This window comes from Bombina bombina, chromosome 4 (genome assembly GCF_027579735.1).
Source record: "Bombina bombina isolate aBomBom1 chromosome 4, aBomBom1.pri, whole genome shotgun sequence".
In the NCBI taxonomy this organism is placed as follows: Eukaryota; Metazoa; Chordata; class Amphibia; order Anura; family Bombinatoridae; genus Bombina; species Bombina bombina.
The window spans coordinates 77,029,468-77,041,687 of record NC_069502.1 but is presented as its reverse complement, the minus strand read 5'-3'; the positions used below and the strand labels follow the sequence as shown (position 1 = coordinate 77,041,687).

General features: G+C 41.2%; 1 protein-coding gene across 2 annotated transcripts in view; it reads left to right on the top strand.

Annotated features, from left to right (window-relative positions):
* Window positions 1–12,220, top strand: part of NCOA1 (nuclear receptor coactivator 1) — a 581,392-nt gene that overhangs the window by 158,015 nt on the left and 411,157 nt on the right. The window contains exon 1 of one of the 2 annotated variants that reach the window (XM_053709524.1): window positions 12,193–12,212. The exons of the other annotated variant lie outside the window; for it this stretch is intronic. The gene's annotated coding sequence lies outside the window, so the exon portion shown is untranslated. Of the gene's footprint in view, window positions 1–12,192; window positions 12,213–12,220 lie in introns of those variants that run through there. 2 annotated transcript variants of the gene reach the window in all.

The window sequence follows — 12,220 nt, the reverse complement described above, 5'->3', positions numbered from 1 at the left end:
GACTCTTGTGTGGAAAGATCCACATCTTGGGTAATCATTATCCCATACGTCACTAGCTCATGGACTCTTGCTAATTACATGAAAGAAAACATAATTTATGTAAGAACTTACCTGATAAATTCATTTCTTTCATATTAGCAAGAGTCCATGAGGCCCGCCCTTTTTTGTGGTGGTTATGATTTTTTTTTTTGTATAAAGCACAATTATTCCAATTCCTTATTTTATATGCTTTCGCACTTTTTTATCACCCCACTTCTTGGCTATTCGTTAAACTGAATTGTGGGTGTGGTGAGGGGTGTATTTATAGGCATTTTGAGGTTTGGGAAACTTTGCCCCTCCTGGTAGGAATGTATATCCCATACGTCACTAGCTCATGGACTCTTGCTAATATGAAAGAAATGAATTTATCAGGTAAGTTCTTACATAAATTATGTTTTTACAACGTCACTTTAAAATGTTAATTCATTGTAGAAACAATGTTGAAATAAGTATTATTTATTTTGCTTGCGTTTTATTGCATTAACATATTTATATATGTCCCTAATTGGCCTCAGCAAAGGAAATAAGATAAGCATATTCAAGATTTTATGCCACTGGACCGCAAAACAATGCAAAGTTTGCTAACAAAGCTTTAGTTTGTATGCAGAACTTTTGCAATGCAAAATCTACAGGCTGTATATAAACTGTTGCACACTGTACTACTATCAAGAGAAAATAGACCCTGTGTTACTTTTTCTTTGATAGATATCACGTATAGCACTCTTACATGTAGGAATAATTTATATTATTAACCCCTTGAGTGTTAACGAAGGCTCTGAGCCGTCGCAGAGTTTTCCACTCTGGTGCTAACGACGGTTCGGAGCCGTCGCTAGCTCTCTCCCACCTTGAGGGAGATCTGGGGGCTCCCACCCGCTCCTACCACGGCGATCTGGCCTGCATAGTGACAGGCATCGCTGAGGCTTCACGTTATGCGTGGTGACGTCACGAGCAATGACGTGATGATGCCACCACGCAACTTTATTTAAAATTCCCAATGTTAAGTATAGAAGCAGGGAGCATGCTGCTTAGAAGCCTGTATCTCAGCTTCAGACCCCCAAGACCCACCGTTGAAAAGGTAATTGCCTAACCTTTCCAACAGTGTAAGTCTTGGGGATCTGAAAAAAAAAAGTTAGGAAAAAAACAAGTTAAAAAAAAAATATTTCAAAAAATAAGAAAAAAATTAAAACAGCTTAGCACCCAGATGGGAAAGTACTTAGCACTCAAAGGGTTAAAATGTCAATTAACATTTTCACACAAGCAGAAATTAGAACTAGATTCTAGGTTGATAACTAAATCGGAGCATTTTCCTTATTTTACAAAATGTGACATTAAGAGAATAAGATATTTTGCGAATTTTGCCAATTTAAAATGCTAGAAGGATTATTGGTTAACAAGATCAATCGTTAAAGGGACATGAAACCCAAAATTATTATTTCATGATTCAGATAGAGAATACAAATTTCTTCTACTAGATACGACGAGTCCACGGATTCATCCTTACTTGTGGGATATTATCCTCCTGCTAACAGGAAGTGGCAAAGAGCACCACAGCAGAGCTGTATATATAGCTCCTCCCTTCTCTCCACCTCCAGTCATTCTCGTTGCCTATACTAGTAATAGGAAGAGGTAAAGTGAAAGAGGTGTTAAAATGATAGTTTTTATTTTCTTCAAGCAAGACTTTTTATTTTAAATGGTACCGGTGAGTGCTATTTTTCCTCAGGCAGCAGATGGATGAAGATTTCTGCCTGGAAGCTGATGATCTTAGCAGTTGTCACTAAGATCCAGAGAAGTTCCCACAGAATGGCTGAGGAGTACTTGAGAAGCTTCAGTGTGGGGAACGTTTTTCATGCTACAAGCATTGAGGTATGTTCAGTAATTTTTTTCTGGAGAGACTGTGTTATTTCAGAACTGGCTGACATAGTTCCCATAAGGGAAGGGGTAAGCAGTAATACTACATGTAACAGAAGGGGTATTACTGGGACCTGTATATTATGGGCTAAAAATTTGGTTGACACTGGTAACATAATGTTTTGATGGCAAAACGGTTTTATGCTTAGGGGCAACATAACGTTTTTATGAGAAATGTTTTTATATTTGATGGCACTGGAGGGTTTCACATGGCTTACAATATTAGATAGGGAATATGAAAAACCCACATGGCTAGTTTCTAGACCGCTTTACAACGGTTTTTACTAGGAAGAGAGACATCGATATAGACGGGGCCTAATTTCGCGCCTCAGTAGCGCAGTAGAAATGCTTATGAAGGCAGCAAGCTCCAGCTCCGGTGGGCCTAAGCTGAAGATTTAGCCTAAATGAAGGGATAGTGTGAATTATCAGACCCCTGAGGGCAGGTAGGCTGTGGCGAGGTGCAGGGGGTTGCTATCTTATTTTTCATAACGTTTTTGAGTAACGTTTTTTTTCCCATAAAGGGTTAAGTATACCTTACTTGTGGTGCAATCTTAGCTGGCAAGATAAGACACATATATGCTAAAATTGTGATATTTATTACATTTTAAAGCAGTTTTGGAAAAATTGTATGCTTTTTTACTCTTAAAGGCGCAGTAGCGTTTTTCAAATTGTTTTTTTTTCTTCACTAAATAAAGTGTTTTCAAGACTTTTTGTGGTCATTACTAGCCTGTTTCAACATGTCTGACATTGAGGAAAATCAATGCTCTATGTGTTTAGAAGCCATTGTGGAACCCCCACTTAAAATGTGTCCCTCGTGTACTGAAAGGGCCTTACATTGCAAAGAACATATTTTAGGTGATAAAAGTATGTCTAAAGATGATTCTCAGTCTGAAGAGAATCAGGTTATGCCATCCAATTCTCCCCAAGTGTCACAACCTTTAACGCCCACTCAAGCGACGCCAAGTACTTCTAGTGCGTCTAATTCTTTTACCCTGCAAGATATTGCTGCAGTTATGTCTACTACCCTTACAGAGGTATTATCTAAACTACCAGGTTTACAGGGTAAGCGCAGTAGGTCAGGTATAAGAGTAAATGCTGAGCACTCTGATGCTTTATTGGCCATCTCCGATGTACCCTCACAGTGTTCAGATTTGGGGGTAGGGGAATTGCTGTCTGAGGGAGAGCTTTCAGATTCAGGAAATGTGTTCCCTCAAACAGATTGGGACGTGACGGCCTTTAAATTTAAGCTTGAACACCTCCGTCTTTTACTCCGGGAGGTTTTAGCGACTCTGGATGATTGTGACCCTATTGTAATACCACCAGAGAAATTGTGTAAAATGGATAAATATCTAGAGGTCCCTACTTACACTAATGTTTTTCCAGTCCCTAAGAGGATTTCGGACATTGTTACTAAGGAATGGGATAGACCAGGCATTCCGTTCTCTCCCCCTCCTACTTTTAAGAAAATGTTTCCAATATCTGACACCATTCGGGATTCCTGGCAGACGGTCCCTAAGGTGGAGGGAGCTATTTCTACCCTGGCTAAGCGTACAACTATACCTATTGAGGACAGTTGTGCTTTCAAAGATCCTATGGATAAAAAATTAGAGGGTCTTTTAAAGAAATTGTTTATTCATCAGGGTTTTCTTCTACAACATATAGCGTGCATTGTTCCAGTTACTTCTGCAGCAGCTTTTTGGTTTGAGGCTCTAGAGGAGTCTCTTAAGGATGAGACCCCATTAGATGATATTTTGGATAGAATTAAGGCTCTCAAGCTGGCTAATTCTTTTATTGCCGATGCCGCTTTTCAAATGGCTAAATTAGCGGCAAAAAATTTAGGCTTTGCCATTCTAGTGCGTAGAGCGTTATGGCTTAAGTCTTGGTCTGCTGATGTGTCATCAAAATCTAAACTTTTAGCTATTCCTTTTAAAGGTAGGACCCTATTTGGGCCTGAACTAAAGGAAATCATTTCCGACATTACTGGAGGTAAAGGTCATGCCCTTCCTCAGGACAAGACTGTTAAAATGAGGGCTAAACAAAATAATTTTCGTTCCTTTCAAAACTTTAAAGGTGGACCCTCTACTTCCTCCTCCGCCACAAAGCAGGAGGGGAATTTTGCTCAATCCAAGTCAGTCTGGAGACCTAACCAGACCTGGAATAAAGGTAAACAGGCCAAGAAGACCGCTGCTGCTACCAAGACAGCATGAAGGGGCAGCCCCCGAGTAGGGGGCAGACTTTCTCTCTTCGCTCAGGCTTGGGCAAGGGACGTTCAGGATCCCTGGGCATTAGAAATCGTGACCCAGGGGGGGTATCGACTAGAATTCAAGGATTTTCTCCCAAGAGGGAGATTTAATCTTTCATGTTTGTCTGTAGACCAGACAAAAAGAGAGGCGTTCTTACGCTGTGTAGAAGACCTATATACCATGGGTGTAATCTGCCCAGTTCCAAAACTAGAACAGGGTCAGGGGTTTTACTCAAATCTGTTCGTGGTTCCCAAAAAAGAGGGAACCTTCAGACCGATTTTAGATCTCAAATGCCTAAACAAATTTCTCAGAGTACCATTGTTCAAGATGGAGACCATACAAACAATTTTACCAATGATCCAGGAGGGTCAATATATGACCACCGTGGACTTGAAGGATGCGTATCTTCACATTCCTATCCACAAAGATCATCACCAGTTTATCAGGTTCGCCTTCCTGGACAAACACTACCAGTTTGTGGCCCTCCCTTTTGGGTTGGCCACAGCTCCCAGAATCTTCACAAAGGTGCTAGGGTCCCTTCTGGCGGTTCTAAGGCCGCGGGGCATAGCAGTGGCGCCCTATCTGGATGATATTTTGATTCAGGCGTCCACTTACCATCTAGCCAAATCTCACACAGACATTGTGTTGACTTTTCTAAGAACTCACGGGTAGAAAGGTGAATATACAAAAGAGTTCACTAGTACCACTAACAAGAGTTCCATTCCTAGGAACTCTGATAGACTTGGTAGACATGAAAACTTTTCTGATGGAGGTCAGAAAGTCAAAGATCCTAACTACTTGCTGAGCACTTCATTCCATTCCTCGGCCATCAGTGGCGCAGTGTATGGAGGTCATTGGATTAATGGTAGCGGCGATGGACATCCTTCCGTTTGCTCGCTTACATCTCAGACCACTGCAGCTGTGCATGCTCACACAGTGGAATGGGGATTATGCGGATTTATCTCCTCGTATAAATCTGGATCTAGAGACCAGAGACTCTCTTCTTTGGTGGTTGTCACAGGATCATCTGCCTCTTGGGCTGGGGTGCGGTCTGGAATTCCCTGAAGGCTCAGGGTGTTTGGACTCAGGAGGAGTCCCTACTACCAATCAATATTCTGGAACTGAGAGCAATATTCAACGCACTTCAAGTGTGGCCTCAGTTGGCTTTGGCCAAATTCATAAGATTCCAGTCGGACAATATCACAACTGTAGCATATATCAATCATCAAGGGGGAACAAAGAGTTCTCTAGCGATGACAGAGGTTTCCAAGATAATTCAATGCCATCTATCAGCAATCTATATCCCAGGAGTAGAGAACTGTTAAGCTGATTTTCTAAGTCGTCAAACTTTTCACCTGGGGGAGTGGGAGCTCCATCCGGAGGTGTTTGCGGCATTGATCCGTCAATGGGGCACACCGGAATTGGATCTGATGGCATCTCGTCAGAATGCCAAACTTCCTTGTTACGGGTCCAGATCAAGGGATCCCCAGGCATTACTGATAGATGCTCTAGCAGTACCTTGGTCGTTCAACCTGGCTTATGTGTTTCCTCCTTTTCCTCTCCTACCTTGTCTGATTGCCAGAATCAAGCAGGAGAGGGCTTTGGTAATCCTGATAGCGCCTGCGTGGCCACGCAGGACTTGGTATGCAGATCTGGTGGAAATGTCATCTCTGCCACCATGGAAACTGCCACTGAGACAGGACCTTCTCATCCAAGGTCCGTTCCAACATCCAAATCTAAATTCTCTGCAGCTGACTGCCTGGAGATTGAACGCTTAATTTTATCTATGCGGGGATTCTCGGAGTTGGTCATTGATGCTTTGATACAGGCTCGTAAGCCTGTCACTAGGAAAATTTACCATAAGATATGGCGTAAATATCTTTATTGGTGCGAATCCATGGGCTACTCATGGAGTAGGGTTAGGATTCCTAGGATTTTGTACTTTCTCCAAGAAGAATTGGAGAAGGGATTATCAGCTAGTTCCTTAAAGGGACAGATTTCTGCTTTGTCAATTTTACTACACAAGCGTCTGGCGGATGTCCCAGACGTTCAGTCTTTTTGTCAGGCTTTAGTCAGAATCAAGCCTGTGTTTAAACCTATTGCTCCGCCATGGAGTTTGAATTTAGTTCTCAATGTTCTTCAAGGGGTTCTGTTTGAACCTTTGCATTCCATGGATATTAAGCTTTTATCCTGGAAAGTTTTGTTCTTAGTTGCTATCTCTTCTGCTCGAAGGGTGTCTGAGCTTTCTGTGTTACAATGTGATTCGCCTTATCTTATATTCCATTCTGATAAGGTGGTTTTGCGTACTAAACCTGGATTTCTTCCTAAGGTTGTTTCAAATAAGAATATTAATCAGGAAATTGTTGTTCCTTCCCTGTGTCCTAATCCTTCATCTAAGAAGGAACGTCTGTTACATAATTTCGACGTGGTTCGGGCCTTGAAGTTTTACTTACAAGCGACCAAGGATTTACGTCAAACATCTTCCCTTTTTTGTTATTTATTCTGGAAAGTGTAGGGGTCAAAAAGCTACAGCTACCTCTCTTTCTTTTTGGCTGAAAAGCATCATCCATTTGGTATATGAGACTGCTTGACAGCAGCCTCCTGAAAAAATTACAGCTCATTCCACTAGAGCGGTGGCTTCCACATGGGCTTTTAAAAACAATGCTTCTGTTGAACAGATTTGTAAGGCTGTGACTTGGTCCTCCCTTCATACCTTTTCCAAATTTTCCAAATGTGATACTTTTGCTTCTTCTGAGGCTATTTTTGGGAGAAAAGTTCTTCAAGCAGTGGTGCCTTCCGTTTAGTTATCTGTCTTGTCCCTCCCGTTCATCCGTGTCAGGTTGCTTTGGTATTGTATCCCACAAGTAATGATGAATCCGTGGACTCGTTGTATCTAGTAGAAGAAAAGGAAATTTATACTTACCTGATAAATTGATTTCTTCTACGATACGACGAGTCCACGGCCCTCCCTGTCATATTAGACAGATTATATTTTTGTTTTCAAAACGTCAGTCACCTCTGCACCTTTTAGCTTTTCTGGGGTGGAGAGAAGGGAGGAGCTATATATACAGCTCTGCTGTGCTGCTCTTTGCCACTTCCTGTTAGCAGGAGGATAATATCCCGCATGTAAGGATGAATCCGTGGACTCGTCATATTGTAGAAGAAATCAATTTATCAGGTAAGCATAAATTTCCTTTTTTTAAAAAAAGTTTCTAGTTTACTTTTATTATCAAATTTGCTTTGTTCTCGTGTAATTATTTGTTGAAGAAATACCTATGTAGGTAGCAGGCACATGCCTAAAGCTCTACATGACAGGAAATAGTGCTGCCATCTAGAGCTCTTGCTAATGTATAACATTATTGGAAAACTGCTACCATATAGTGCTGCAGACACGTGCACACACCTTAGCTTAGATCCCTCTTTTTCAACAAAGGATAACAAGAAAACAAATAGAATATGATAATAGAATTAATTTAGAAAGTTGTTTAGATTTGTGTTAAAGGGACATAAAACTCAAAACTGTTCTGTCATTATTCAGATAGAGCATACAATTCTAAACACAAAACACTAAGGCCTAGATTTGGAGTTCGGCGGTAAAAGGGCTGCTAACGCTCCGCGGGTTTTTTTCTGGCCGCACCATAAATTTAACTCTGGTATCGAGAGTTTAATCAAATGCTGCGTTAGGCTCCAAAAAAGGAGCGTAGAGCATTTTTACCGCAAATGCAACTCTCGATACCAGAGTTGCTTACGGACGCGGCCGGCCTCAAAACGTGCTCGTGCACGATTCCCCCATAGGAAACAATGGGGCTGTTTGAGCTGAAAAAAACCTAACACCTGCAAAAAAGCAGCGTTCAGCTCCTAACGCAGCCCCATTGTTTCCTATGGGGAAACACTTCCTACGTCTGCACCTAACACTCTAACATGTACCCCGAGTCTAAACACCCCTAACCTTACACTTATTAACCCCTAATCTGCCGCCCCCGCTATCGCTGACCCCTGCATATTTTTTTAAACCCCTAATCTGCCGCTCCGTAAACCGCCGCCACCTACGTTATCCCTATGTACCCCTAATCTGCTACCCCTAACACCGCCGACCCCTATATTATATTTATTAACCCCTAACCTGCCCCCCACAACGTCGCCGACACCTGCCTACACTTATTAACCCCTAATCTGCCGAGCGGACCTGAGCGCTACTATAATAAAGTTATTAACCCCTAATCCGCCTCACTAACCCTATCATAAATAGTATTAACCCCTAATCTGCCCTCCCTAACATCGCCGACACCTAACTTCAATTATTAACCCCTAATCTGCCGACCGGAGCTCACCGCTATTCTAATAAATGTATTAACCCCTAAAGCTAAGTCTAACCCTAACACTAACACCCCCCTAAGTTAAATATAATTTAAATCTAACGAAATAAATTAACTCTTATTAAATAAATTATTCCTATTTAAAGCTAAATACTTACCTGTAAAATAAATCCTAATATAGCTACAATATAAATTATAATTATATTATAGCTATTTTAGGATTAATATTTATTTTACAGGCAACTTTGTAATTATTTTAACCAGGTACAATAGCTATTAAATAGTTAAGAACTATTTAATAGTTACCTAGTTAAAATAATAACAAATTTACCTGTAAAATAAATCCTAACCTAAGTTATAATTAAAACTAACACTACCCTATCAATAAAATAATTAAATAAACTACCTACAATTACCTACAATTAACCTAACACTACACTATCAATAAATTAATTAAACACAATTCCTACAAATAAATACAATTAAATAAACTAGCTAAAGTACAAAAAATAAAAAAGAACTAAGTTACAGAAAATAAAAAAATATTTACAAACATAAGAAAAATATTACAACAATTTTAAACTAATTACACCTACTCTAAGCCCCCTAATAAACTAACAAAGCCCCCCAAAATAAAAATTCCCTACCCTATTCTAAATTAAAAAAGTTACAAGCTCTTTTACCTTACCAGCCCTGAACAGGGCCCTTTGCGGGGCATGCCCAAAGAATTCAGCTCTTTTGCCTGTAAAAAAAAAAACATACAATCCCCCCCCAACATTACAACCCACCACCCACATACCCCTAATCTAACCCAAACCCCCCTTAAAGAAACCTAACACTAAGCCCCTGAAGATCTTCCTACCTTGTCTTCACCATCCAGGTATCACCGATCCATCCTGGCTCCAAGATCTTCATCCAACCCAAGCGGGGGTTGGCGATCCATAATCCGGTGCTGAAGAGGTCCAGAAGAGGCTCCAAAGTCTTCCTCCTATCCGGCAAGAAGAGGACATCCGGACCGGCAAACATCTTCTCCAAGCGGCATCTTCGATCTTCTTCCATCCGGAGCGAAGCGGCAGGATCCTGAAGACATCCAGCGCGGAACATCCATCCGGACCGACGACTGAACGACGAATGACTGTTCCTTTAAGGGACGTCATCCAAGATGGCGTCCCTCGAATTCCGATTGGCTGATAGGATTCAGCCAATCGGAATTAAGGTAGGAATTTTCTGATTGGCTGATGGAATCAGCCAATCAGAATCTAGTTCAATCCGATTGGCCGATCCAATCAGCCAATCAGATTGAGCTCGCATTCTATTGGCTGATCGGAACAGCCAATAGAATGCGAGCTCAATCTGATTGGCTGATTGGATCAGCCAATCGGATTGAACTTGATTCTGATTGGCTGATTCCATCAGCCAATCAGAAAATTCCTACCTTAATTCCGATTGGCTGATAGAATCCTATCAGCCAATCGGAATTCGAGGGACGCCATCTTGGATGACGTCCCTTAAAGGAACAGTCATTCGTCGTTCAGTCGTCGGTCCGGATGGATGTTCCGCGCTGGATGTCTTCAGGATCCTGCCGCTTCGCTCCGGATGGAAGAAGATCGAAGATGCCGCTTGGAGAAGATGTTTGCCGGTCCGGATGTCCTCTTCTTGCCGGATAGGAGGAAGACTTTGGAGCCTCTTCTGGACCGGATTATGGATCGCCAACCCCCGCTTGGGTTGGATGAAGATGTTGGAGCCAGGACGGATCGGTGAACCTGGTATGGTGAAGACAAGGTAGGAAGATCTTCAGGGGCTTAGTGTTAGGTTTCTTTAAGGGGGTTTGGGTTAGATTAGGGGTATGTGGGTGGTGGGTTGTAATGTTGGGGGGGGGTATTGTATGTTTTTTTTTACAGGCAAAAGAGCTGAACTTCTTGGGGCATGCCCCGCAAAGGGCCCTGTTCAGGGCTGGTAAGGTAAAAGAGCTTGTAACTTTTTTAATTTAGAATAGGGTAGGGAATTTTTTATTTTGGGGGGCTTTGTTATTTTATTAGGGGGCTTAGAGTAGGTGTAATTAGTTTAAAATTGTTGTAATATTTTTCTTATGTTTGTAAATATTTTTTTATTTTCTGTAACTTAGTTCTTTTTTATTTTTTGTACTTTAGCTAGTTTATTTAATTGTATTTATTTGTAGGAATTGTGTTTAATTAATTTATTGATAGTGTAGTGTTAGGTTAATTGTAGGTAATTGTAGGTAGTTTATTTAATTATTTTATTGATAGGGTAGTGTTAGTTTTAATTATAACTTAGGTTAGGATTTATTTTACAGGTAAATTTGTTATTATTTTAACTAGGTAACTATTAAATAGTTCTTAACTATTTAATAGCTATTGTACCTGGTTAAAATAATTACAAAGTTGCCTGTAAAATAAATATTAATCCTAAAATAGCTATAATATAATTATAATTTATATTGTAGCTATATTAGGATTTATTTTACAGGTAAGTATTTAGCTTTAAATAGGAATAATTTATTTAATAAGAGTTAATTTATTTCGTTAGATTTAAATTATATTTAACTTAGGGGGGTGTTACTGTTAGGGTTAGACTTAGCTTTAGGGGTTAATACATTTATTAGAATAGCGGTGAGCTCCGCTCGGCAGGTTAGGGGTTAATAAGTGTAGGCAGGTGTCGGCGACGTTGAGGGGGGCAGATTAGGGGTTAATAAATATAATATAGGGGTCGGCGATGTTAGGGGTAGCAGATTAGGGGTACATAGGGATAACGTAGGTGGCGGCGATTTGCGGTCGGAAGATTAGGGGTTAATTATTTTAAGTAGCTTGCGGCGACGTTGTGGGGGGCAAGTTAGGGGTTAAGAAATATAATATAGGGGTCGGCGGGGTTAGGGGCAGCAGATTAGGGGTACATAAGTATAACGTAGGTGGCGGTCGGCAGATTAGGGGTTAAAAATTTAAATAGAGTGGCGGCGATGTGGGGGGACCTCGGTTTAGGGGTACATAGGTAGTTTATGGGTGTTAGTGTACTTTAGGGTACAGTAGTTAAGAGCTTTATAAACCGGCGTTAGCCAGAAAGCTCTTAACTCCTGCTATTTTCAGGCGGCTGGAATTTTGTCGTTAGAGCTCTAACGCTCACTTCAGAAACGACTCTAAATACCAGCGTTAGAAAGATCCCATTGAAAAGATAGGCTACGCAAATGGCGTAGGGGGATCTGCGGTATGGAAAAGTCGCGGCTGAAAAGTGAGCGTTAGACCCTTTAATCACTGACTCCAAATACCAGCGGGCGGCCAAAACCAGCGTTAGGAGCCTCTAACGCTGGTTTTGACGGCTACCGCCGAACTCCAAATCTAGGCCTAATTTAGAGCTTGACAAATACCAGGCATCAGGTCACCATAGTGACTAGGGACGGCAACCTGGCACCCAGAGGGGAAAAAAACCCCATCAACTTAATTTTATTGTAGAATATAAGCGTTTGTTTTCCCAGAGGATTGGGTGTGTGCAATCTTAGTTTGACAGGGGGACTGGGGAAGAAGTACATTGTGCAACCAAAGCAAACATAACTGCATAGTGCGCTCATTGTTTACAGAGTGCAAGCATCGCTAGTGCAGAAACTCGCCAAAGCTGCGCCAATGCAGGGAGAGACCACACCCCTATGGGGACACACTGGAATAACAACACATACCTTCTGATACCAAACTGTAAGGTAAGTTT